The sequence below is a fragment of the Diceros bicornis genome, chromosome 2 (assembly GCF_020826845.1).
Source record: "Diceros bicornis minor isolate mBicDic1 chromosome 2, mDicBic1.mat.cur, whole genome shotgun sequence".
NCBI classification, from domain to species: domain Eukaryota; kingdom Metazoa; phylum Chordata; class Mammalia; order Perissodactyla; family Rhinocerotidae; genus Diceros; species Diceros bicornis.
In genome coordinates, this window is record NC_080741.1 from 67,206,631 (window position 1) to 67,234,365 (window position 27,735).

Genomic DNA, 27,735 nt, shown 5'->3' on the forward strand with positions numbered 1-27,735 from the left:
AGCAGAGGGAAAAGCTGATGCCAAGTCCCCCGGCAGGGAAATCTTGATCTGTTCTAGGAAAGAAAACCCATGTGGTTGGAGCAGAGTAAGAAAGAAGAAAAATACTCCAAAAACCTTTGGAAGTTAGAGGTCAAATTTTCAGGCAGGGCCTTAGTACTTGCAAATTCTTTACTGAGTCAGTAAAGTGCAAAGACATTGAGGGGTTTTAAGCAAGTGGGTGACATGGTTTGATTTGCTTTTTAAAATATCTTTTGCTACTGTGTATTGAATGAGTAATAATAATGGTGATAATGGTTGACTTATATTAAGAGCAATGTTCTAAGCAATTTAAACGTATTAAGTAACTTAATCCCCACAGTAACCCTATTATTAACTCCATTTTACAGATAAGTACTATAATTACCCTTTCTATTGTCTGCCAGGGAAAAATAAATTTGGGTCTTCTTGTGCATTAGAACAACACAGAAACAAAGACTGTCATCAAACACAAAATAGTTGTTAATGGAACCTGGGCTACAGTGCCCAGATATCCTGATTTGTGATCATTAGTCCTGATGATTTCAGACAACTGACGGATTACTAAACATTGAGTAACCTGATAGACATAGAACATATTCCTGGAAACACAGATGAGTAGAGACAGTTAGACTGATAATCATAGGCAAGCAGATACAATCTCAAACACTACCAATATAGCAGATTATGAGAAATTATATTAACTTCAGAGAGGACCCAGGCTCCTTTTCCTGCATCCTTCTCCCTCCCTGACTCCTCCACATGTAATTTCATCTTCATCCTCCCAAATCAAACAGCTTTTTCTTGATGCTCTTGGAAATGCAACATGCAAAAAGCTATAGTGTTGTCAAAACCAGGTCCAAAGACTCAAAATCAAGCCTTAAAATCATTCCAAGACCTGAAAGAATCGAAGACATGTTTGAAACAAAAACTCTCACACAAATGGTCATAGTATTCATAATAGCCAAAAGGCTATTATGTTCATCAATGGATGAATAGATAAACAAATGTGATATAGCCATACAATAGAATATTATTCAGCCATAAAAAGCAGTGGAGTACTGATACATGCTATAACATGGATAAACTTGGAAAACATTATGTTATGTGAAAGAGCCAGATATAAAGGCCACATATTGTATTATTCCATTTATGTGAAATGTCCAGAATAGGCAAATCCTTAAAGATAGAAAGAAGCCTAGTGGTTGCCAAGGGCTGTGGGGAGAGAGGAATGGGGAGTGATGCTTAATGGGTACAGGGTTTCCTTTGGGGATTATAAAAATGTTCCGGAACTAGATAGTGGTGATAGCTGTACATTGTGAAAACACTAAAATCCACTGAATTGTACACTTAAAAATGGCTAAAAAGGTGTGTTTTAGTTGTGTGTATTTTACCTTAATAATTTTTTTAAAATCGTTCCTAATAGGGAGGCCTTTCTGGTAAAAAGCTAATACGCGTTCATTTCCCCGGAAAGAGGCATTATTTTCTAATAATACATATTTTGGAAAGGAAGCCAGTGAAACAGCACTGATAGATTTGTTTTTGTATTTGAACTAAATGCTCAATGCTGATAGAATGATTAAGTAAATAGTTGATGATGATGACCACCATGACAATGATGGCTATGGTCGTCATCATCATCATCTAATCTGGATAAACTTGATAATCACAGAAAAAAATTAATCCAATATACAGCAAACTGAATTTTAGTGCATACTTAATTGCTTTCTTTTTAAGGGTTATATATTTAAAGATTACATTTGTGGTGAAGGGATAAGGAAAAGATGAATAGCCACATTTTAGTCTCATTTATGTACAACCAAACAAAAAGCAAAGGGTAAATCTTCCCAGCCATGGAGTTGGTTTATCCCCTTAGTCTGTTAGAGGCATTTTTCCATAAGGATCTTTTCTATACCTCCAAGCTTCCCTTGCCCAGCTCACCAGCTTGAGCTGGAGAGAAACTGTTTGCTAGGCCTTTGTTCTGAAAACCAGCAGGGCTCCTTTGCTGCCATCCTAACTTGAGTTACTGTAAGCATAGATTGTTTGCAAAGCAGGGCACTGTGAAGGAGCTCCCTGGCCTCGGGTTGTGTTTATGGAGCATCTTAACTAGGATTGTCACCAGGATCGAAGCGTGACAGCCACATTGTTCCTGCAGTGTCTGCCATTGGGACTTTCAGCTGACTTGATTATTTCCACCTGGTCTACACAAAAGCATAATCACAAGAGACCTGCAGCTGTCCCTGTCATGTCACCCCATGTCAAGGGTCCTCACATCTGACTCAGTATCTTTAAAATGAGAAGGAAATCCTCTACCAAATCCAAATTGTGGTTATCAATCGTTTTCTTATCCATTTACTAAAAATTTACCATCCAACCTCTTAACATTTAAGCTAATAAGCTTTAAAATTTCCCCATCTGCATCAACAAAAATATTAATGGCCAGGAAAATAAAAGTGTCTCCAAAGGTAGCAAGGCCAAGGGATACTGGTTTCAGCCTTGTGCTATGGTACTCAGGTGTACCACAATCCCTTCAAAGGATCAAAATATGACCAAGAAGTAAATAATACTCCTTCTAAAACTGAAGATATCTACTCAAAAACAAAAGTACAAGAAAAGGCTGCCAGATTGTAAAATTTGTGAGTTATTAGAAACAGAGTGCATCTTGCTGCAAGTAAAAGCTAAGAAGTGTGGCATTCCACGCTGTCCGTTTGCTCGGACGTCAAAGGCAAAAGTGTGTTTACTGAAACGTGGGAGAGATACTACCTATGTATATAAAGAGCAGGGTCAGGACAGCAAAGGGCTCTACTCAAACAGCGACAAGGTTTTGGAGGATGCCCAGGTGCATAATGAGATAACTGCAGAGATAGAGACAGTTTAAACCCTTTCAAGTGTTTAACTAAAATTTCTAGTGTTTAAAAGTGTTTAGCAAACACAAAAAGTTAAGAACCTTTGTCTAGGGGATAGTTATACTGTCATGCGCCACATAATGAGGTTTCGGTCAATGATGACCACACATACAGCGGTGGCCCCATAAGATTAGTGCCATATACACTAGGTGTGTAGTAGGCTATACCATCAAGGACTGTGTAAGTATATTCTATGTTGTTTGCACAATGACAAAATCGCCTGATGACACATTTCTCAGAACATATCCCCATTGTTAAGTGATGCATGACTGTGCATGATGCATTCTTCCAATGTCTTCTGCTTTTGTCTCTGAACAGGTTTTCTCACCTTCTCTGACAGTTTGATATAACCTTAACCTATAACCTTGTACTCAAATTAATAACCATATAGTAACCTTAGGACCACATTATTCAAGTTCAAGGGTCCCATTTTAAATTCATCTCAATCACCTTATATTATTTTTCTATTTCTGCATAACAAATTACAAATCTAGGAACTTAACACACAATTATTAACTCGAAGTTTCTGTGTATCAGCAGTTCAGGCTTGGCTTAGCTGGTTCTTCTGCTCAGTGTCTTACCAAGCTGCACTTAAAATGCCAGCTGGGCTATGTTCTCATCGGGAGGCTCAACTAGGGAAGAATCCAATTCCAAGCTTATTCAGGCTGTTGGCAGAATTTATTTCCTTGCAGCTGTCTGACAGAGAGCCCTGGCTTCTTACTATATGCCAGACAGAAGCCACTCTTAGGTCCTAGGAGCTGCTTGCAATTCCCTACCACATGGTGCTTTCCATAGGCAGTTCACAACATGGTGGCTTGCTTCTTTAAGGCCAGAAGGAGAATCTCTCTCTCCAGTCTGCCAAGATGGAGTCATATATAACGAAACATAATCATGGGAGGGTCATCCCCCTCCCTTTTGCTGTATTCTATTTCTTAAAACTAAGTAACAGGTCATGCCCACACTCAAGTAGAGGAGATTCCACAAGGACATGAATCATTAGGTCACCTTAAGGTGTGTCCCACACACACTACACATACAGAAAATATGTTGTATCAATTTAAACTCCATGGTAGTTTCCACTGTCTGAGAGTTGGTATAAACCCTATGTGGACATAGGACAATACTGAGCTCCATTAGTCTGCATTTGGTTGTGGTCTGATTGGTTCATTAATACCCAATAATAATAAGGGTAAAATAACTCCTTTTGCACTGAAAAAATGTTATATATTTTTAAATATTTTCCACAGAAGTTAATTTTGTAGGTTGCTCTTAGTACCTAACAATGACCATTTCAGTGAATTTGCCAGATAAAATGTTTCTGAAAGTGTCCTTCCTTTTGAAATGACTGAAATATACCCATTCATTTCATTTGAATGATTCCCCAAAGCAGCCATACTGCAAATGAATCAGAAACATGTACTCCTATAGCAAGAAAGTATTCTACATTGTTTTTCTGGGCTGGAAGGGTGTTAATTATGGCCTCATGCAAGACTCTGGTCCAGGAGGGTCTTGGATATTTGATGTTGTCGGCCATGCATAGCAAACCCATAGCTTTCATGTTGCCATTCTGTCCTGCTCACCCATGGCAGACATGATAATCAGTCACAGTACTCATTCTCCTCAAGTCTAGACCCAGCTTTGGAATCTTAAACACTGTGACCAGGCAGCCACTATCAATGACTAGGTTAGAACTTGAGTTAAAGCCCGTTGGCTATCCATTATCTGGACAGCTACATAACCTACATTACCCTGGAGCCAACTCTGGACCCCAAACTTGAACCAAGATGAGATAATCTGCTCAAAAGCACATAGCATGATGGAGAACAATGATGATATCAGATGGAGCCAGAGATCTCTGCTACTGGTGTTACTGAGATAAAGTAGAAAAAGATTTTGTTGAAATATTTATATGGAAAAAATGAGATATATCAGTATGCTTTTTAAATTATAATCTATGATTACCAGATAGTCACATCAGAGCAAACAATTGTGATGAAAACTAGTAGCTGAATTCTTCAGCTCTTCTCCCTTTCAGTGTACTCTCTAACTATACTTACCATTCAACTGAGCTATTCTGAAAAATGCAATATCTGTAATGAGAAACAGATATTGTCCTACTAAATGATTATGGGGCTCACAGATTTTTAGACTCTAAAATTGTCGTAAATTGCCTAATGAAGCATTGTGGTGTGGTAAAGACACCTTGGATCAGACACCCAGATTCTTAGCATCTCTCATTGTGTGACCTTATATGAATCTCTTAACCTCCCTCAACCCATTTCTTCATATGCAAAATGGCGTTAAGGATAAAATAATGTGTGACCCCTATAGTGCATGGGGGAGATGGTGAAGGTACATAAACTAAGTCATGAGAAAGTGTTTTGACCCTGCAAGAAACATGATGTCATATTATTGCAAAGTAATATTTATTTAGAAGCTCCCCTTTGTGAAATATACAAAAAAAAAATCTAAACACATATGTATTCATCAGCTCAACATTGCCATGACAAAATACCATAGTCTAGGTGGCTTAAATTTATTTTCTCATAGTTCTGAAAGCTGGAAGTTTAAGATTAAGGTTCTGATTTCTGATGAGGCTGTCTTCTTGGTTTATGGATGGCCACCTTCTTGTTATGTCTTCACATGGCCTTTCCTCAATGCATGCCCACAGAGACAGAAAGAGTGAGTTCTCTGATATCTCTTCTTCTAAGGACTCTAATACTATCATATAAGGGCCCTATCCTTATGACTTTATGTAACGTTAAAATACAGCCACACTGGGGCTTATTGCTTCAACTTATGAATTTTGGGCAGACACAAACATTCAGCTCATAACAACATGGAAAAATCCCAAGTGTCTAGAAAGACGTCTTGGGTTTACTTTTACATGTTTTATAATGTTTATTGAGCTTTCACTGGGTGTCAACCTCTTCATTATCTTATTTAATCTTTATAACAACCCTATGTGGTACATATTCTCATTATCCCCATTTACTAGATGCTCAGAAGAGTCAAGCGTCTTGCCCAATGATGACATGCCTCATGATGGAACCATTCATTCCTCAAATATTTTTGACCTTCTCCTCTGTGACCGGACACGGTTCTAAACACCTGAAATACATCCATGCATAAAACAGAATAAGACCTCTGCCTTGGAAAGCTTGCATTCTAATGGGGGGAATCAGACAAAAGAAAAAAATACCAATAATATATACTAAATTAGGAAATTACAAGAGCATGAAAAAATAGAGTAGGTTATGGTAGATCCGGAGTGATGGGGGAATGGGAGGTAAGTAATAATATTAAATAAAGTGGTACAGATAGAGCTTATGGAGCAAGTGAGAGTTGAGCAAACACTAGAAGGAGATGTGAGACTTGGCCAAGCAAATGAACAGGAGAAGAGATTAGAAGCAGCAGAAAGAGAAGGTCAGAGGCCTGAAGACAGGAGCATGGTAGGTGTGTTTGAGGATCAACAGTGAGGCCAAGAATCAAACTCTGGTCAGTCTAACCCAAGAGTTGAACTTCATAATCACTGTCACATAGGCCTCTAGGTGTTGATGTGTCATCGTAAATCTCTAGGTATAAAAGAGAACTAATATTTATTGAGCAGCTGGTTTGTGTCAGGTGTAGTGCGAGGTGCTTTATTTGTACTCTTGTGTTTAATTGTCACAAATAAATTACCAAAGAAGCCTGGGGAAAGCCTGTGTTGTGTGGTCCCACAGGAAAAGAAAGAACACAAGTTAATCAGTGAGATATCATCAGTACATGCGGCCTCACTAGAGTCCATTTCATGTCCATTCTACCCTTTACAGAGGTCAAGTGAAAAAGCAGTTGTAGATCTAATTGAAGGACACTGGCCAGATTTCTGTCATGGTCCTATCCTGGTATATCTCCCTTATAGCCCTGTCTCCTGAAATTCCACATTCCATTTGTCCACTAGGTAAAGCCGTTATCACGATAAAATGAAAACATTCCTAGTTTTATGTGAACAAAAAAGATTCAAAATATTATCTGAATTTCATTTTGAATCATGTAAAAATTAGATGTGCTTATGAGCAAGGACTAGGAGAGACCATGAAAAATAGGAAACTTTTTTTTAAATCACTGTTATCGTCCTTGTTTTTAAAACCCAAAGCCCCTTGAAAGGGTAATGCATCTAGTCATTATCAGCCATTACCATGTGAAAGTAATTTACTGGTTCCATCATTTTCAGAGAATGACAGAAAACTACTCAAGGAAAAGCACAGTCCCAAGAATGTGGACACCACCTGGGAGGCAGAGGATGGGGGATACACCAGTTAGAAACAGGATCTTGAAAGGGAGAATAAAATGGGGCTGAAAGGAACTGGACCCATTTGCTGAGGCACCTGGCTCCAGAGGGCTATTACACCTAGTTTATGCCCTTTCTGGACTCAAGGTGGGGAAGACCCACATTATACGTAACTTTGAGTCCCCATTATCCCAGGATAAAGTCTAATGCCATTACTGTGCCTTCTATGATTCTTAATGATGTGTCCCCATCTCCTTGCTCCATGCTTCCTCTCATGTTCAGGCATTTGCAAAGGTTGGTTCCTCTACCTCCAGTGCTCTTTCTTATCCCACTTTGTATCACTATCTCCTAACAGAAATCTTCCTTAATCACCCTCCAAAGCTGAGTCTAGTGCCCCTCGCCTGTGCTGCTTTTAGTATCCATTGGTTAATCTACAACAGAACTTATTACACTAAACCACAATTGCCTGTTAACTTGACTGTCACCCCTACTAGACTCTGAGCAACTAAAAGGAAGAGAATGGACAGTGCTTTGGCCATCCCTGTATCATCCCCAGGGCTTAGCATTTTGCCTGGTACTAGCTAGCAGGCTTTCAGGTGATCAAGTGATTGAGCATGCACACAAACACACACATACACACACTCACTCTTACACAGACATAGACCTATACATAACCCTCTTTGATATTTTCCTTCCACTCAGAAAGCAGAGTTTCCCAAAGTGAGAATTCATGCCCAGTCATACCGCTTGGGCTATAGGAAGCACAGTTTAACCCTCCTGTCTCGGGAAGAGTAGCTTGCATCCTTGCTAACCCAGAGAGTCACCCACAGTTGACTGGGTGCAACACCACGTTTCCCAGCTGCATGTCTCAGCGCACAAGCCTCAGCCGTCTATGCTCCTAACTGTCCATAAAATATTACCAAATTTTATATTGCATCTAAAATTTAGAGTTCACACACTTCTTAGGATAAAGAAACTGAAACTCAAAAAAGTTAAGTCAAACCGGGTGACACAGTTCATTAACAACAGAGTATCAACTTACACTGGGGAATTTTGACTCCCAATTCAATGTTCTTTCCACTGTATCATTTTGCATGGCAGAGGGAAAAAAATGAATAAAACAAAAATAAAAATGCAGGAAGCTGACAGATTTATTGAGCTCTACAAAAAAGTAAATGGAAGAAATAGGCAAGTTATTATTCTTCTTTGGCTATCGGGTAAATATGTTAGAAATTTGCTCCCTGATGTAAACCAGCTCATTACAGTCCTTAAGATTTTATATCTGCTGCTTTCAGTCTGTTCTTGCTTATTCAGAAGAACAAGAGGAAGGGCAGGTGTCTATTGTATTGATTTTGCAGAGAGTATATTAAAAAGACTCAAACGCAGATGCATCTCTTCACTCTGCTAGCTGTCTTCTTGCCCCTGAAAGGGGAAAAAACTCATTAGATCTTTTGCAATCATATTTCATTTGCTTTGCACCTTCAAGATTATACCCATTGCTGTTTTTTAAATAAACATATAGTATAAATATCTGGATAGCAATAAATATGGAAATAGGGCTCAACCTCTGGCCATGATGAATTTAAACATGAAGGAATAGGTCTGAAAACAAATGTGAAAATAATACTATTAGCAAATGTAGTTGCCACAAATGTTAACGTAATTATCTTCATAGCTTCAGTAGGCTTCTAATCATATATTTCTACTGGCAGACAAGTTGAAATAACTTATCCTTTCTAGAGCTCAGTTAGAAAGACACTGGAAAAGGTAACCATTTTTCTTATACCAAAACAATAAAACCTGAATTAATCGAATAGAGTCAATGGGGTGTGAGCTGAGTAAATATGATGAGTTTTTCATGCTCTAAAATGATTCTAAGGAGTCTCTTACTCTAAGTAAGTAAATATTAAGAATGATTTGGTAGGGACTGGCCTGATGGTGTAGTGGTTAAATTAAGTTCACACTCTCTGCTTCAGCAGCCCAGGGTTCGTGGGTTCAGATCCTGGATGCAGACCTACACATCGCTTGTTAAGCCATGCTGTGGCAACGTCCCCTATGCGAAATGGAGGAAGATTGGCACAGACGTTAGCTCAGAGCCAATCTTCCTCACCAAAAAAAAGGAAGAAGAAGAATGATTTGGTAAAAAAATGTAGTTTTAAATTCTAAAAGAATATTATTAGTTAAATACAAATTAATATTCATCAGACTTAAAATCTTTCAACCTTTTCCTGGTAGTCTTAGTCGCCATAAACTTAATTTACTGAAATCATTTGTCTGTCTTTATTGTAACTCTAAATATACTTTACTTATTCAAATTAAAACCAAATATATCATTTTAGAATTACAGTAAATAATAATGTGATATCCAATATTTAAGTAAGCACTTGTTATATACCAGGAATGGTTCTAAGTAATGTAAAAGATGATGGAGGCTATCCTCTTCATCATCAATAATATATATTGCATTATATATAACAGCCTCTCTTCTAAGTTCTTTCTATATTAGATGTTTAATTATAATCCTCCCAACAACTCCATGAGGTAGGAACACTGTGATTATCCCTATTTGATGTAAGAGGACACCAAGGTTTACAAAAGTTACCTGACCTAATCAAGGTAACATAAACCTAGGCCTCCCCAATTCCACAGTTACTGACAATTTTCCATTCTGCCGCAGAGCAGCACCTCAAAAACTAGTCCCATCGATTTGCTTAGAAACTTCATTCTGTTTCTTTCATCATTTGGTGGACTTAGATTTATTCCCCACAGTGTAGAACCAAGGCACTTCCAAAAACTTACTCTTCAAAAAACATCGTTCATTAACTTTTAAAAGTAGAGACTATTTATCAACATGAAGAATAATGAGCAGTCAGCTTAAGAAAATGTACTTTAAAAAAAATTAGATACTAGTGTCATTAGCGCTCTGCAATTTTCTTTACTCACCGTCAGAAGCACAGATACACTCCCGTCACCGTCTTGCATAGGTATTGGTTGACGACCCTGCAGTGGTCTTCTAACAAGGTGGCTCAGGACTCGCAGGGAGAGGATTCCCAGGAGCTGGGTGGAAGCTGCAAGGCTTTTTATGACCTACCCTAAGAAATCCTAGAGTGTCACTTCTGCTGCATTCTGTTGGTCAAGCAAGTTACTAGGGCCATCCCAGGTTCAGCAGGAAAGAAAACGATACTTCACTTCCCAATGAGAGGAGCAGCTCATTTTTGCAGCCATCTTTAATCGTCGTAGAGATGGAGTGATCTGATTGGACAAGCCTGGTCATGTGCCATCTCTGTTTCCAAGGGGTGGGGCTAGCCCCATCTGGAGCATCTGACTAACGCTGTGAGACCCATAGTTCCCCAAAGGAAAATTAGGGTATTATTGCCAGAAGACAAGGAAGCAGATGCTGGCTATGTAGAAACAACAGCTATGTTACAAACTGATGCTAGCTTCACCAAACCTGTGATTCCAACAAGCAGTATGGAATAAAAATACATAAAAATTTGGGTCTCATAAAAGCCTGAATTTGTATCCTAACTCTGTCATTCACTAACTTGGGCCAATTACTTAAAGTCTGAACTTTACCTTCATTATCTATAAAATGTGGATAATAACCTGCCCAGGGTTGCTGCAAGCATTAGATATAGTACAGTATATAAAGAACTTAAGGTTTGCTCCACGAATGTTATTCCCTTTTCTTTCTTTCCTGATGAAACCTCTTAAACTGTGGACATGAGCTACCCTTGAAACTAGCATGCCTTTGATAGTGGCATGGAATGTAGTAGCCTAGGGATGTTTCAAATGTAGAGAAACCAAGCATTGTTTACAGGCTGCACCGGCCATTAGTTCTCAAAATGCAATTTACATTGTTCACTTTGGTCAATAAAAGCAGATACAGTTTAGTCTCTGTTCATGTGAGAGAGTGCCTCTGTGCATCTTTGCAGTGACATGCTATTTCCTATTTCATCTTCAAAATTCATTTCCCTCAGAATCCTAAGCATTCAAGGCCATTGGTCTTTTAAGGAATATTGGAGGTCACTTAACCCATCTTAATAATGAAATTTAAGGCTGAATTTAGCTTTCCTCTTTTATGGGTCATCACTGATAAAACTTGATTGCTTAATATTTTTTCCTGGACACTCAGATACTGGAAGCTGTCTTCCAAATTCAGCGATTAAATGTGTCTTAAAATACCAGACCGATGACTTCTCAGTCTGGTGCTTTTCATCATGGAGACACGGCTGAAACTGAGTTGTCTTTCAAGAAATGTGAGCCTTGGTTTATACAGATTTTAATGTGAACACCAGCTGAAAAGCTTAAGCCACTTATGTTGCAGTTCTTTCATATTTTACAGTTTCATTTATTTATCTCTTCAATAATGGGTCTAATTCTCAAATTTGCTCTAAATAAAAGCAGTCTTGGGGGGCCGGCCCTGTGGCTTAGCGGTTAAGTACGCACCCCCCGCTGCTGCTGGCGGCCCGGGTTCGGATCCCGGGCACACACCGACACACTGCTCGTCCTGCCATGCTGAGGCGGCATCCCACATACAGCAACTAGAAGGATGTGCAACTATGACATACAACTATCTACTGGGGCTTTGGGGAGAAAAAGGGGGAAAAAAGGAGGAGGATTGGCAATAGATGTTAGCTCAGGGCCGGTCTTCCTCAGCTAAAAGAGGAGGATTGGCATGGATATTAGCTCAGGGCTGATCTTCCTCACAAAAAAAAAAAAAGTGGTCTTGGGTTGAAAGCAATCAGGATATTGTGTAGCATCTAAGGACAGCATTAGTTCTTTCTCCCTTCTGCTACTAGAAGAGGCAATAAAAGAAATCAAGAGAGCGAGAGAGAAAGCAAGAGAGAGATTGTTTCATTGTGTTCAGTGTGTAGGGGTCATACCACTGATGATAAAGGAGGTCATTTGGGTAATAACAAACGTGGCACTAAATAAGAATGAAGTACAGAATAAATAAGTGCTCCTTTTTCAATTTCCTTCAATCTGTCTACTATCTTTGAGAAGATCTCAGTTTGGTACTATCATGTCTTTAACACCTCTCTAAAATGTGCTTTTTGCCAATTTTTAAAAACAAACTGAGGGGGCCAGCCCGGTGGTGCAAGCGGTTAAGTGGGTGCGCTCCGCTGCAGTGGCCTGGGGTTCGCCGGTTCAGATCCCAGGCGCTCACTGACTCGCTGCTTGGCAAGCCGTGCTGTGGCGGCGTCCCATATAAAGTGGAGGAAGATGGGCACGGATGTTAGCCCAGGACCAGTCTTCCTCAGCAAAAAAAAGAGGAGGATTGGCAGATGTTAGCACAGGGCTGATCTCCTCACACACACAAAAAATAAATAAAAACAAACTGAGGACTTCACCTTAGGAAGACAATAGTATCTAATTAGATTCAGTAACCTTGTTTGTTTGGTTTTTTGTTTGTTTCTTTGTTTGAGATCACATTGGTTTATAACATCGTGTAAATTTCAGGTGTACATCATCATACTTTGGCTTCTGTATAGACTGCATCATGTTCACCACCAAAAGTCTAGTTTCCATCTGTCACCATATGTATGTACCCCTTTATCCTTTTCACCGTCCCCCACCCCTTTACCCTCTGGTAACCACCAATCTATTCTCCTTATCCATGTGTTTGCTTGTTTGTTTTCCATATGTGAGTGAAATCATATTTGTCTTTCTCTGTCTGACTTATTTTGCTTAGCATAATACCCTCAAGGTCCACTCATTTTGTCACAAATGGCACAATTTCATCTTTTTTATGGCTGAGTAGTGTTTCATTGTGTATAGATACCACATCTTCTTTATCCACTCATCTGTTGATAGGCACTTGGGTTGCTTCCAAGTCTTGGCTGTTGTGGATAATGCTGCAATGAACATAAGGGTGCATATATCTTTTCCAATTAGTAGTTACCTAGTTTTTTTATTATACTTATTTTTATATTGACCTTAAAACAAATGATATCAATTTTCCACTTATAGCAAGGAAATAAAGTTTCCTTTTTATATACGTTCATTTAAGTAAAAGAAGCCATTCCTAAAAGTGACATCCTATGTTTTAAAACTCAGGTGGAGCTCTCTACTTGGGTCATGGTCTTATGCAGTTTCTTTTTCCCTGGTTGCTTGTTTATAAACTGAGACTCCCCACTTAGTTTTGCAACCTGGGTATAAGACTGTGCAGTCCTGTAGTCAAGTGGCCTGCAAACCAGAGGAGTGATACAAATGCTGAACAAGCACCCTCCAGGCTACATCTGATGGAGATCCGCACTGAAGGATATCTTCGATGAGGACAGACTGCTTGCTTCTGTCAAATGAATTAATTCATTCTCAGCGCCATCTACTAAATTGTAGTTTCCAAATATAGAATCATAGCCCAGGAGGGGAAATTCATCTGATGGAGAAACAGTATCACCTGAGATGAGAAAGAGCTTGCTCCAGATCAAAAGTGATCATTTCCATTATCCTCATAGCATCTTTGATTTGCTATAGCAGTTGCGTTTGTGTAAAGCCTAGTTAATTAAGAAGACTGTGATCAAATTCCACAGTACTTAAAATACATCCAGCCTCACCTGCCCTCACTCACTCACAAACACTCAGGAAACACTTTTGCTCCAGAAATGCTGAACCACTAATAATTCCCAGGACACAGCATTCTAGCTCACAGCTCTGAGTTGTGCACAGCTTTACCTCCACTGAGGTTACCCATTTCTGCTTTGCTTACTTTGCAAATTGCTAGTCATGCCTGAGCACTTTCTCAGACATCCCTTTTCCAACCTCTAACCAGTTCTGGGGAAAATTGCTTTGGCCAATTCACAATTCTGCCCCTTACTAGCTGTGTGAGCATGGGCAAGTTATGTAACCTCGCTTTGCTTCAGTTTTCTCCTCTCTAAAATGGGATAATAATAGTGCTTACAACCCAAGACCATTATAAGGATTAAATGATAGAATCAATGCAATTCAATGAGCACAGTGCCTGGCCCACCGTACGTGCTCCATAAATGTTATGATTTCAAAGTATTATTTATTGTTGCACTGACCACATTGATTGCAATTAAATTACAGTATCTTTTATTAAACCAAGAGCTCCTTAAAGGCGTGGACTGAAATTTATTCAGTTTGTCTTCAGCTCCAATATAGTACCAAGAATGCAATACATTTATGTTTAATTGAATTGCATCTGGATGAGGTCAGCTGATGCTTACTTATACAATAATAACAAGAGCTAAGGTTTTTAAGCACTTACTTTGGACCAGGCATTGTTCTGGGGCTTTATTAATCTCTCCAATTCTACAATTCTTGAAGCTAGGTCCTATTATTATCCCCATCTTAGAGATAAAAATATTGAGGCAGAAAGAAGTTAATGTTTTTACCAAGATCATACAGTAGTGCCAGGTTTTGAAGCAAAGGAATCTCACTCCACAGATTTCACTCTTAACAGCTACGCTTTAATGATTTGCTACTCAGGAGATTCATATAATAGGTAGATATCTATGGGTATGTGTGATAGATTGTTGTCAATTTATTTCGGATGATAAGCTTTTAAATAAAGCTCACAGTGATACCACTATTTGCATCAAAACTGTCCTAATTATATTAATCTGGATTCTTTCCATGTGTCAGTTACAGAGGCACCAAACTGACTTAAACAAAACAGGAAATTTAGTGGCTTCCTACTGAAAAGTCCAAATGTCAAGTTAGCTTCAGGTACATCTGGACTCAGGCTATCAAGCAGCGCTCAAGACTTGGTCTCTTGGTCACCATCTCTTGGCTGTGATTTCCTGTGTGTTGTCTTTATTCTCAAACAGGACCACTTTATGTAGGGATCCTGGACACTTCAGGTTTACGATATGAATCTAGCAACCTCATGGGAAAGAGAGCTTCTGTCTCCCAAAAGAGCCAATCAAAGTCCTAGGACTGACTCATTGGCTAGTTTCATTCACACCTGAACCAATCACTGAGGCAAAGGGGAAGGAATATGCAGAGGTTGGGACTGGGTCACGTGACCACGTGAATTAAGAGAGTGAGAGGAGGTTGTGTTCCCAGATATAAACCCAACTAGCACTAGTGGAGGAAAAAAGCGGAATTATTGCTGGGGAGGCCCAATAACACACAAGAACAACACTGGTTTCAGACTAATTTTTATTTGTCCCTAAAGCCCGCTTCTTGGATCTTTGCATGGCAATAACTTTAGTAATGACTATAAATGACGAGACTAAATTTAGTTTTTGAATACCAATAATTCTTCTTCCATTCCCAAATAATATGAGTTGATACATGTGTCTATATGTTTCAAGATGTTGAGCTTCCTGGTCTAAACTACAATCTAGGGAGTGGCTAATTAGGAGACTACTGATGATTGCCTCATGGTTTTGTATCAACTACATTGCAGAGCATGATGCATTTCAGAAATGAATTGATATTAGGATGTGTATGTATTATAGTTACTATATATGATTTACTTTTCTGAATCGAGGGGGGACATTATTCAGGACAAGTTGCATAATAAGATTCATAATTAAAAGGAAGTAAATTTGGTATTTTCCTTCTTGTAGAAAGGGGCTCTTATGACCCAACAAAATCCTATAACATAAAACAGTAAGCCCTTCCTCAGAATTTCATGTTACGCTATGTTGCGCTGGTGATTGTTTTTACTTTGAGAAAAGTTGTCATCTCAGAAAGTGAAATGAAAATGGTTTTGGAGCTTGGCACTTGGGCTAGACCCAACATAAAAAACTTAGAGCATAAGGAAAAAACATTCCCTTTAGACCTGTCTTCTCCCCAAATCACATCAATTCAAAAAGATTTTCAGACTCTGTCCCCATGGCTCGTTGTCAGGTAGAGAGAGATTTCAGCCTGCTACTGGTAGGACAGAAAATGATTTTAAATCAACAATAAATATTAGAAGCCTTTTCTTTAGTTGCTATTTTCCCCTCTTTCTTTTGATGGCTGATTTTCAGTCCTCTCCTAATTTCTTTCTTGTGCTACAGCAAGTCTCAGAAAATACTTCACCATGAGAGCAATTTCTATATGCTCTCCTCTTCTTGTCCGAATAGAACTAGAGATATCCAAATGAATCTTAATGGTTTAGTAAAATTGGATTTAGCTTCTCTAGACCATAACAGTTAGTATTACTCCGTTGTGAGCATATCTTGTTTGTAATTAGGAAAACTCAACATCACCACTGACACAGAAGTGCTCTGGGAAAATGCCTGATTTCCATACAGCTATGCCAGTTTTGTATCCCCTGCATCTGGTGCATTGTGAAGGACGGTGTGATTGTGCATGCAAAGTGGAGAGACATATAATGAGGACAGAAAGCCGCTCTCAGGATTGTCTATAGGTCAATTGAATTTCTGAATTTGAATGTCAAAAATAAAAATCATTCTACTGCCGTTGTGAATATTCAGTAGTAAGTGGATAGAAATGGTAGTGATCTGGCCTTGGTGTAGTCAAACATCTGGATTCATTCATTCATTTAGTTAGTCCACAAATATTTATTGAGTGCCTTCAGTGTTACTTAGGATTATGTTAGGCATCAAATAGCAGAATGCCCACCTGTAGTAACTTGAATAATAGAAATTGATTTTTCGATAACAAGAAGTCCAGAGGTGGTGACATTGTTTGGTGACATTGGTTCATTGCCATAAGTCCCAGCATTGCAGTGATTCTCCTGAACTTTCTTTCATGATAGCTACTAAAGTTGCAGCTGTCATGTAATTGTTCAAGACAGGAAGTGGACCAGGGCAGCAGTGACTCTATGGAGCTGCAGTCTAGGATGGCCTCAGTTACTTGTCTGATGGTTGGCAGGCTGATTGCTCCAGGAGGGCCTCGGATGGGATAGCTGCTCTCTGCTCCACGTGACCTTTCATCCTGGTCAGTCCAGGGTTCCAAAGAGCAGCAAGCCCCAAGCACAGGCACTTTCAAGCCTCTTCTTGTGTTATATTTGGTAATCTCTAATCAGCCAAACAAAGCATATGGCCAAACCCAGACAGAAGGGCTCGGGAAATAGACTCCACTTCTTGGGAGGGGAGCAAAGTCACATTGCAAAGGTGTGGACATAGAGGGAGAAGAAGAATTTGCGGCCATGTCTATAATCGGAAAATGGAAAATTAGTATCGCCTGACATAAAGAGAAGGTAAATACGAAAAATAAAAATGAATTAGCATTACTAAATCATTATTGCTATTTTAAAAAGATTTTCAAAGCACCATGACCACACAACCCTTCCCACCTCCTTCAGAGATCCTTAGCTCTCAGATTGGGAAGTAATGTTCTAGGTTTTGCTGCTGAACTTCGGGAACGCATTACATCCTGCTTCCAATTTAGTTCCAAGCTAAACTTACAGCTTTTCAATTTAGCAGGAAGAGGAGGAGATATGTGGCTTGAGGCCGTAGAACTGTGATTCTGAACTTTTTGCAAATGGCTGCCTCAGAAACATTGCTGCATTTATATTCCTGGTCTCCTTTGATTTTCTAGCTTTCCTGATGCCATCATTGACATAAACAAAACAAATCGCAAAGTGCCAAATTGTGAATTTTCTTTTCCCACGTATGCTAGCAGTTTCTAAAAGGTCATTCTGGTTGTTGAAATAAAGTTGTTTGATATTATTGAAATTAAGTATTTAAAAATAAGGACTTTATAGCATCTCTCATTTGCTCATCTACTTTAAAACTCATGTATGAAAGCTCTGGCATGCTTTTATGTGGCTCAGACTGCCTTTATTAAGTGGTGCTAAGCATAGAGTAGATAGTCTATAAATATTTTCTGATAAATAAAGCTGAACTCTTCCAAACCATCCAGACAACTGCACAAAAATAACCATGCTAGTTGTGTGGCACTGTGTAAGGGAAAGAAAGAAAGCAGCTAATTATTATTTTCCACTCCTCAAGGGGCTGGTGAGCGAAGGCTCATGCCAAAGAGATATTGGGCAGTTCTTGCCAAATTACAAAAATAACCAATTATTAAATTATTTTGCCATTTCAAACACAGACACACAAATAAAATTAGATCCAAGAGTGCTCTGTGATCAAGGCTTACACGTTTCGTCCTTACATGAAAGTCAGGTTATGTTTTCTGAAGTTAAATTAATTATAAAAAACCTGAAGACATCAATCTCCCCCAGAGACTGTATGAGCATAATAGCATTATAGCATGTTGTTCTCTTATTTTATCAGACATCTGTGAGACAGGCATATAAAGCATTGAGAGTCACAGGCTTTTCATCCAGGCCTCACCCCTCCTAAGATTTCCATGTTCTCAGTTGTAATTCACTCAGCACCCATGACATGCTAATAAAATAAGAGAAACAGTGTGTCTCATTTAATTCCCCAGGATTTGGCTTCTAAGACAATAGGTGAGTTCAGGGTTAAAGACACTTCTCTCCTACTTGCTATCAATTTTTATAGATCTGAAGAGGCCTAACAGGTTTTGCGTGCTCTGTTCTTTCTCCCTTGTCTAAAGTCTCCATCAGTGCCAAGAGCATCTCACTGGGAGTCTGAACTTTCCTTTAATCTAATCCATTTAGAAAATGACTCACAATTTATTGAATAAAGTAGAGAAAATTGATACCTTTTCATTAGGCTGACAAAGTCTTTTTCACTGCTGGCATCTGAAATGTGTTTTCTATTTAAATTTTATTTATATCAATCTTCTCCAGGGAGAGAGAGAATAAAACAAAAGACCTTACAATCAGTGTACAACTTTCCCATTACTGCCAAGATTGCCAGCACTAGTTTGCAAAGGAACTTGATTCCAAGAATTTTCTGGTAATAGTTTAATATTTGGGATCAGCTGCAAAGTGGAATCAACCAAAAGTGATATTTTAATATATCAATAACCATAAAAGGGATTACTTTACATATGAAAAGAGGAAAGTGTACTTAACTAACATTATTTGATTATGATAAATCTGTAGCAATTCTAGCAAAAACTCTATTATAGAATCTAATAATGACCTCATACTTTTTCAAATTGGGAAAATACTTGTATACAAATATATTCCTCCCAGGAGCCATTTTTAAAGTTTTAAGGTCACAGAGAGCTAGCACTGAAAATATATATATATATATATATATATATATATACATGCATGTGGCTTAAAAGTTGCTTGTAAATATCTTTTTTTTAATCTGATTTTCTGTTTGATTTAAAATGTAGAGCCGTTTTGGAGTTCTTCTCTACACCCACATCCAGGTTACTCCCCCTCCCCATTTTGTTGCCATGGATGTAAATGGATCAAATAGAAGTGACAACCACAGAGGGTTCCAAATTCCAGAGGAACAAACATAAATGCATTTTCTATTCCGAAATAGCAAGATTCTCCACACTGAGTTGGCTAAACCTAAGACGTATGTGTGTAGTAGGTACATCCCATTCGTTAGGGACCTCCAAGGAATACCAGTTTACACTAAGGAATCTAATATAGGTTTTTGGGGCTTAGAGCCTTCACTATTCTTGACGTCTTTATTCTCTCTTTATTCTTTTACAGCCCTCTCATTTGGATTTCTTTGAGGAGGAATTATTCACAAAGAAATTGAGGTTCTATTACTATATTAAGTCTACTCTATAGATGGCCACGATGGAATATGAAGGCTAGCAGTTGGCTGGGTTCATTAGCTAGCTAAGCAACATGTTTCTATACCCGAAAAGACGAGTAAAATCCATACTTCACTAAAACCATTAAGAATTCTAAGCAGTATTGGTGAAGCTGTGCATAAAAAATGGTTATCTCTGGTGGGAAATAGCAGTTAGTACAATTTTTCTGGAGGACAATTTGATGACACACACACACACACACACACATATATCTCTCACAAGTACTAAACTTACCCTTTGATGCAGAAATTCCACTTCTTGGAATTCACTCTGGAGAAATAATTAAATACATTTGCAAAGATATGTGTGCAAGAGTGTTCATATAAGCATCCTTTCTAATAGTAAACAACCAACAAATGACAAAAAACAACAACTTAAATTTCCAATAGTAGGTGATTGGTTAAATAAATTAAGAGGCAGCCTAGTAGGGGATATAATGCAGGCATTAAAATAATGATGCATTTCATTGATTTATAGGCATGGAAAAGTGTTTATGATCCAGTAGTTAGGTTTTAAAGAAGGGAAGGAGGCAGTATGTGTGGTATGATCTTACTTTTATCAAAAACATTTATATTATAAATGTGTTGGTATATGCATTTATTCAACCACTTTAAAAATATATGTTGAACACCTATAATGTGCCAGCACTCTTCTAGCCACTTGGGAATACAAAATCCAAACCTTCATGGAGCTGACAATCAAGTGGGAGGAAAAGACAAATATCCAGGTAATTAAAAATGTTGTGTGAATTACACGCTATGAAGAAAACCAAAGCAAAATACAAGGGAGGGTGGCAGGGTCAGGTGGGTGTGGGTTATTTTAGATAAGTTATCAAGAAGGGCCACTTTGAAGAGGTACAATTGAATTGAAGCCTGGTTAATGTCAATTCTGAGAGAACACAGGCCGGGACAGAGGGTAAGCTAAGTCAGAAAAGACTTACAGGTGTGCAGAACAGCTAGCGGGGCCTAGAGATTGGAACCAAATCGGGGGAGGGGGTAGGGATGGTAGAGAACGTGGTTGGAGAGATGGGAGAAGCCAAATGACATGGATTTTGATGGCCATAGTAAAGAGTTTAGAATTTGTTCTATGTGATGGAAACCACTGGAGAATTTTAAGCAGAGGAATGATATGAAATTATTTGCATTTTAAAAGATCATTCTGGATGCTATGTCAGAAATAATCAGAGAGAAAATCTGGGAAAAACACACCCAAATGTAGCAGTCTACTTCTGCCTAATGCAATTGTTTATTTTCCTTTTGCTAATTATCTGTATGTTTTGAACTTTAGAAAAGAATATATATTACTTTTAAAATTAGGGAGGAAAAATGTGAAGTTTTCAATGGGTGGCAAAAATAAGGACATTAAAATGTTTGTGTCTAAACCAATGCAAATTACCATCTATTATAAACTTAAAGGTTACTCTTAAATGTTTTAAACATAGAATGTTATATTTGAGAATACTAGGAATGCACAGTAGGAAATTTGATTAATAACCATGATTCTTTGTGTTCCTTCTTAACTATATATTTAAAATTATGTACCTACACAAACGCAAAAAAATATATAGCTGAATTTAATGCTAAAATAAAACCATTGATTTAGTGAAAGCAAAACCAACACCCAGGGTTTGTTTTATAAGTGGATGTGAGGATAGAGTTATCTTGTGTTGTAAGTGCAGAATAAGCTGTGGACTCCAGGTGTCCAGCCCACAATAAAGAATATTATTATTGATGGCAATTAGCAGTGCTCCCTTGAGTTGGCAAAAAGTCTCTGAAAATTCCCTCTCACCAAAGGAGACAACTTTTTTCAAAGCAGTGGGAACTATACCCCTGCATTCTGATAAGACAGCTTGGAGCAGCCCATGACAAGTAAAAGATTTCTTTATGTTTTGTGTTTTATCTTAAAATTCATGTGAAGTTGGCCTTTTACCTCATAATATTTATACTTATTTGCTTTAAAATGAAAACAATTTTGTTGATTACTTAGTTGTCATCAATGAAAATTTCTCTTACTGCCATCACTCTGACAATCTAAATCAAATCCGCCTATTAGTTTCCCTTATGGCACATCATATCTTTTTCCATATCACAATTTGTCAGTGTCTTTTATTGCATCACGACATTTAGTGTCTATCTCCCATAAAAGACTGTTTGCCACTTGAGGGTAGGAACTGTGTCTATTTTATGCCCAGCACAGTGGTCAATGAATAGCTTTTGAATGAACAAAAGATAGCTTTTGTCTTCAAATACCTTCAAGGAAAATTACCACTCAAGGAAATTGTACTACACTTATCTTGTGTCTTTAAATACTGCCCATTTCTCAATCCACACCCTCACCTCTGTCTCACCAAAGTAAAATTCCCTGAGTTTGAAAAGCACTAGAATAGAATTTGTAGAAGAAAAGCAGTGCTAATCAATCCCATTATCTGCTTTTAATTCCACGTATGTCTCTGAAATATATTGTAGATCCTACAAAGAAATACAGTCTAATCAGTAAAAAATGAATCTATGCATCCCAGAATTAGTATAAGCTTCCATTAAATATAAGGTGTTAACTCTCTATGAAGATAATTGGATGGATGCCTATATAGCTGGATAGAGGACATATGGATAATGGTAACAATTGCCATGTGTTGCGTATAAAGTTTATTAGGTGTTAAGTACTTTATCTCATCTAAAAGTCACTATAACCAGTTGCGATTTTTATTAGCTCCGTTTATAAGTTAGGAAACTGAGACTTGAACTAAGCAACTTTCTGAAGCCACACTACCAGTAAGTGGTGGAGTTAAGATTCAAATCCAGGTCCCTCTATCACACACCCAGAAGCTTAAAGTCTTAAGCATTATATAATGCCTCCACGTGGATCCTATCCTTGAATATGAGCTCACAAGAAAGAAGGAGTTGGGAATGACTGCGGGCAATGGTATTCAATGACTTGAATTTTCTGTTTGCTTTGATAAAGACGATAACACACAGAGAGTCACTGCAGGTCTTTTGAATAAGAGTATTGTAACAGCTGTTCCAACAACCTGTGCAGAAATGGAGGCTGGAGAGCTGTCCCAGCCCGCTAATGGAGTTCCAGCCATTGCTTTAAATTGTATGACAGGTTGCACAAAAATGAGCCTGGAAATTTGTCTTGATTGATGTATTTATAACCTACTTCTGGGAATGTGAACGCAATCATATGTTCGACCATTTAATTTATGCTCATAAGTCATAGAAGCGATCTGAGAGTTTGGCATAATATCGAAGAGCAATGGTTTACTCTCTAATTTTGTGAAGAATTGCCTTTTCTGTTTTGGAGTGATTTTATTCTTTAGAGTAATAAAAATGATGACGCTGATGATGATAAAGTTTATTGAACATTTACTGAATGCTAGACACTCTGCTAAGTGATTTGAATGCTTTTTTCTCATGTAATCTCACAATCCTTTGGTATAGACACTACTTTTTTCTTTCTCTTTTTATTTCATTTTTTTATTCATAAATTGCAAACCTGTCTTGAGCTACTCTAAACCATTCAAAGATGAGTGCAATATGATCCCTGCCTTCAAGGAGCTCACTGCCTTGTGCGTAGGCAGGCACCTGAGCTAATAATTACAATCCAGTGTGGTTAGGGTTAGAGTTAATGTGGTTGAGTGACTGGCCATAGTGCTTCCTCAGTTGCAGCTCTGCCCTTCTTCACAATTAGAGAATAGGCACCCAAATCAAGAGCTTACCCCTTCTGTGTTTGAATGCAGTGGCACTTAACCGGCATTTCAGCTGCTTGCTTCTTCCTTCTTCCATCTTACACCTCACTGCGCAATTCACCTTCCCCAACCACCTCCATAATCACATCTACCCTTTGCTCACCAAATACAGAATCTTTAGTGACTTACCATTCCTTTAAAAAAATACATTAAAAAAAAAAAAAAAGCCCAAGCTCCTTGCTTTCAAGAACTTCTACAATCTTACTAAGATTTTCTCTTCCCACTCCCCATTGTGAGCCTTCTCTTCTAGCACAATGACGTATGTCCTGCTGGAGGAGTACTTCGCTCATTTATACCTTCTTACCATAATTCATGGCAAAATGCCAAGAGTGCCCTTATGGAGAAACCCTGAGCTGAATCGTAAGCTCTGAGGGCAGGGACTATGTCAGGTTCAGTATGTGATCCCTCTCAGCACATCAGGTAGTGCTCTGACTACTGAAAGTGCTTGATGAACGTTTGCTCAATTGAGGCTCAAATGTTATCTATTGAAATGATAGAAAGGGACGGCAGGTCTTAGACAATATGATGTGTATTTGCTGTGTTTATTAAGCCCGTGGCTTATTAGTACCTTATTCTATTCCCATGGGAAAATGCCTCGGAGTGAGCAACAACAATGAGAAAAAAAGGATTTCTGCTCTTTTTAGGATTTATCACTGAAAGATGGATGCTTCTCCTTTTACAGTCAACTTTTGCTCTACAGCAATATGACCTGGTATAAGGGGGAAATCAAGCCTTGTGATTAAAGTGGCTTTAGTGATTTTAAGAATCTCTCAAGAAAAGATGAACATTCTTGAGACAGCTGAAGATCAGATATTTTCCTGAGCGTGGCACATTTATAGAGTGAATCCCAGAACGCTAGGGTTAAAAAGGACCTTTAAGACCCTCTTTCAGGGGGTCTTACAGATGAGAGATGAGAGAGAGTTGGTGTTTACAGCTGATACCTAATTAACTCAGTTCTGGAGGATAAAAAGTCTTCACACAGCTATGCATCTACATCACAAGTTTCTCATGGCTTCAGAAAGTGTTCACTAGTGGAAATTTCTATTAAAACGCTATAACTAATGAAATCAAACACTGTGTAGCTCAGATTAGGAAGAAACAAATGTGATATAAACTGGCTCTTGGTCGAATTAATTTTTTTAAGTAAACTTAATGTTACAAGAAACTAAATGTCTGTTTTCTACAAGTGTTTGTGTTGACGTGAAATTTATTTTCAATAATAATATAGCAGAGAGAATTCATTCATTCACTCAGCAGTCAATAAATGCTTTTTTAGAGCTCTATGAATCCTGAACACAAAACTAGAATGAGTTAGCCCCATCACAATGAAAAATGTGGATGTTGTGGTTAAGCAGGCCTGAATTCTAATGTTAATTCCTGCACTTCCTACCTGTGTAAGCTTAGGAAAGTTGCTAAACCTCTCTGGGCTTCAACTTTTTCATGTGTAAAATGAGTTCATAATAATACTCACTTTATAAGGTTGCTTTGAAGATTGAGATAATATATTTTAAGTACCTAATACAGAAACACATAAGGAGCATTCAGAAATGTCAGTTATCTTTATTGATATATACCATTATTGAACTGAGCATAATAATTCAAGACATTTAAGAATGATTTATATTTACATTTTTCTTGTTTAAGTTTCTCCATAAAAAAACTTATAAAAAGTTAAATCACATTCATAATAGCTCATTTGATTAATCTATTAATTTTATTAATTTATTAATCTAATTGATCATTCCTCTTCCAATTGTCTGAAGGTTTTCAGTAGCTTCCAGTTTGGGAGAAGAGGAGGCAGTTTTCAAATCTTCTCTTTGTGAATTTTTTTAAAGATATTACAGGGAATATGAGTTTATGAAAAAATTAAGATGAGAGACTATAATTTGAACTAGGACATGAAATAATATGTATTAAGATGGGTTGGTGCAAGCAGTTAAGTGTGCCCGCTCTGCTGCGGTGGCCCAGGGTTCGCGGGTTCAGATCCCGGGCACGCACTGACGCACCGCTTGGCAAGCCATGCTTGGCATCATCCCATATAAAGTAGAGGAAGATGGGCATGGATGTTAGCCCAGGGCCAATCTTCCTCAGCAAAAAGAGGAGGATTGGCAGATGTTAGCTCAGGGCCAATCTTCCTCGCAAAAAAAAAAAAAAAAGATTACCGTGAAATGCACAAATCAGAAACAAGTATGTCTAATGGCGTCTTGCGAAAAGCAGCACTGGGAGAATGGACTAGATTCCACAGAGGGTAGTGCCAAATCATCAAATTCTGTTTAGAAAAGGCAACTATAAGATGAATTTTAGAGACTATGGGCAGGTCTGGGACTTTCTTATTCTTAGAGAGCCTTTTCTGTTTCCCTATGAGCCAGTGGATCTTTACAACCTTCAATTAAAGGTGATACATGGGTTTCAAGACATATTCTTTCTCCCACTGTCTACATTTTCATTTAGGAGATAATGCGTAAGAGAGAGAAACTGCTTTGTTAGCTTGCGACAAAGTAGGTCAGCTCCAAGAGGGCAGAGAGCACCCTAAAGAAGAAGGAACGGGGTCCTTTAGAAGGAGGCAAAGATGCTAAAGGCTGACCTCACCAGCAGTGGTTCATTGTTTGTGTTCCTCTGTGAAAAAGAGTGACAAATGCTAAATTGAAGTCTGTTGGGAAAGGCAGTTTCCCCTCCGAGCTAAAATCGGAGGGTTTCCATTCTCCGTGGCATAGACTCAGGGTGGCAATGTTGACATATTAATGGGCTTTAAGGGGACAAGCGTGGCCAATGTGACTGGCCTGTTTCTGACTGAGCACAAGCCCAAAGGGAGCTTCAGATTGTAGGCTCTCAATAAACACTGCCAGACCCTGACTTTTATCTTATGTTTTACCAGAAGCTTTGCAATTTACTTTTGTTCCCTTTCAACACTACATATGTTTTTCTTGCTGCCAAATACATGCTTCTCTTATTTAAAATTGTCACCTATTGATTCACATAAATAAGGCCTCTTTTACCCATGACTAGAATCTTCCCCTACTCCATGTCCTGATGCAGAGCCCTGTTACTAAAAAGGAAAACATTCAAAACTCTCATAGTCATTTTGTACCCTGGGGAGAATTTGTGTCCTCTGTTACTTCTCTTTGTTTTGCCAAAATATCATGTTGTCTTGCACATGGATAGAACTATTTACAGTCATGTGCCACATAACGATGTTTCAGTCAACCACGGACCACATATATGACAGTGGTCCCTTAAGATAAGTACCATACAGCCTGGGTGTGTAGTAGGCTATACCATCTGGGTTTGTGTAAGTACACTCTATGATGTTCGCACAATGACAAAATGACCTAATGACGCATTTCTCAGAACATAGCCCCTTCGTTTAAGCGACACACAACTGTACAAGATTCTATTTCCTATACTTGTTTGCCATATCCAATCAAGTTGCATTTTACGTGGTTTTGTCCAGTCCACATATAAGGTATAAATCAAATATAGGCAAAATTACCCTTGAAAAAGTCCTTAAATTGACCCTATAATAGAGTAGATATGATTTTGCATATATAATCCTGCATAGCAATTTTTACTCAAAGTAGAAAGAGGGAAAGACTGAAGTAAGGAGAGTGTAGAAGGAGGAAAACCTGAGTGCAGATAGATGTCTAGATGTTTAAACCATTCTGCTTTTAAGTTAGCAATCTAATCCCTCTAGTGAACACTGGATAGATAGGGAATTTTAATGTTTCTCTGCTTCACTGCAGGGTTTTCTCCATTCCATTTTAATATTAATCCTCTGTGATGTTAACAGATGTCATTTGGCTTCTTTGTCATTGGGAGAATTAAACACCATGGTAGGGACTCATCTTTGGGATGTGAGGGGTTGAGAGGTGAATATCTAAAGAACTTGAGTTTCGGTCCAGTGTAAAAACAGCCAATCAGAAAGTTTCACAAAAGAAATATTGGCAGACATTTTGAGGATTTTGAATAGAGATGTCCAGGAGGATCTGTGAAAAACTAATGCCTTGAGGAACTTCAGAAATGACTGATGCTTGTGCAGAAATAATTTTTCACTCAGGGCATTAAAGAAGATGTGGGGTTTCTTGATTTGTATTGAGTGAATCTAGTCACTAGTTTTATAAAATTTCATTATTAAAAAAGAGGTGTGCTATAAATACCTCCACTAAATTCATTGCCAGCTTCCTATGGTGGTCATCCTTGCTATCACCCTGAAA

General features: G+C 38.3%; 1 protein-coding gene across 1 annotated transcript in view; it reads left to right on the forward strand.

Annotated features, from left to right (window-relative positions):
* The window catches only part of TAFA1 (TAFA chemokine like family member 1), a 459,830-nt gene that overhangs the window by 425,275 nt on the left and 6,820 nt on the right, over positions 1 to 27,735 (forward strand). The gene's annotated exons all lie outside the window — the stretch shown is intronic.